Source organism: Chrysochloris asiatica, unplaced genomic scaffold, assembly GCF_000296735.1.
Source record: "Chrysochloris asiatica unplaced genomic scaffold, ChrAsi1.0 scaffold00220, whole genome shotgun sequence".
Classification (NCBI taxonomy): Eukaryota; Metazoa; Chordata; class Mammalia; order Afrosoricida; family Chrysochloridae; genus Chrysochloris; species Chrysochloris asiatica.
The window spans coordinates 2,729,520-2,731,101 of NW_006408738.1; the positions used below are offsets into that span (position 1 = coordinate 2,729,520).

A 1,582-nucleotide genomic window follows, 5' to 3' on the forward strand; every position below is an offset into this window, starting at 1 on the left:
CAAGAAGCTCAATGAACCCCAGGAAAGACAGACCCCACAAGAAAATCACCAGGACATATCATAGTCAAGCTCTTCAAAATCAAAGATAAGGAGACATTTCTGAAAGCAGCCAGGGAAAACAGAAGTGTCACATACAAAGGCAAGCAAGTCATATTAAGCTCAGATCTCTCAGCAGAAACCATGCAAGCAAGAAGGCAATGGCGAGACATTTATAAAACCCTGAAAGACAAAAATTGCCAACCAAGAATCCTTTATCCAGCAAAACTATCAATCAAATATGATGGTGTAATCAAAACATTCCAAGATGAACAGAAGCTAAGGGATTTTGCCAAAGCCAACCCTGCGCTCTAAAACATCCTAAAGGGAGTTCTGTGAACTGAGAACCAACAAGAACAGACAACAACCAGAGATTGACATATGTGGCAGCATCTCCCTGAATTAAGTCAACAGAAGGAAGAGCTGAGAACAGAACAAAACTATAAGAACAAACTCAGAGAATCTAGGAGGTCAGTCTATGATCAAAACAAGTTCAATGTAAAAGAAGGTAAACACGTAGGAACAGAGATCCAGATAGTGAGAAGGTCAGGTTGATTACAGGATAAAATAGACTGAGGTAAATGGAGAGAAAAGTTAATGGACTAGGGGGTGGGGCCAGTGTGTGCCAGCAGAGGTGGCCACCCTCCATCCTGCCCAGCCGCGGAGGCCCGCCACCATGGGCACTGGAGCCTGGGCCGCCAGGTCCAGCCCAACTCCCACACCGATACCCACGCTGCTCCCTCACCCCCCGGATTAGAATGATTCTATGTACACTCTGGCTGGTCTACGCCCACCGCTTGCCTTCTGCCAGGCCCCCAGCACCCAATGCCCACAACTACAGGCTAAGCCCAGGCTCCACCGAGCGCTACAATGAAACCTACCCACTCTCCCCACACCAGAAGATGCCCGGTGGCACCTGCTACCGCATTGCCATCATCACAGACCTGGACACGGAGTCGAGGGCCCAAAAGGAGCACACCTGGTTCAGTTACCTGCAAAAGGTAACTGTTCAATTACCTGTGAGACAGCGGGGACCAGGTGGCTGTGCAGTGGGACGCAGACCACGAGATCCTAGAGTCCCACCTGGCGGAGAAGGGGCGTGGCATGGAGCTCTCGGATTTGATTGTCTTTAACAGGAAGCTCTACTCCGTGGACGGCCGGATGGGCGTGGTCTACCAGATTGACGGCACCAAGGTTGTGCCCTGGGTGATCCTGTTAGACGGTGACGGAACTGTGGGCAAAGGCTTCAAAGCGGAGTGGCTGGCTGTGAAGGACCAATGGTTGTATGTGGGCGGCCTGGGAAAAGAGTGGACCACTACTACGGGTGAAGTGATGAACGAGAACCTCGAATGGGTGAAAGTGGTGGGCCATAAAGGCAAGGTAGACCATGAGAACTGGGTGTCCAGCTACAATGCCCTGAGGATCGCTGCTGGCATCTGGCCGCCAGGTAAAAGACAAGGCTGTGGGCGGGCGGTCAGACCGTGTTCTGGGGATAGAGAGGGCTGTGTGTGTGTGTGACCAGCACTGAGAGGACTTTTAACCAAGG

General features: G+C 51.4%; 1 pseudogene; it reads left to right on the forward strand.

Annotated features, from left to right (window-relative positions):
• Window positions 1–617: 617 nt before the first annotated feature.
• The window catches only part of LOC102831673, a 97,155-nt pseudogene continuing 96,190 nt past the window's right edge, over window positions 618–1,582 (forward strand).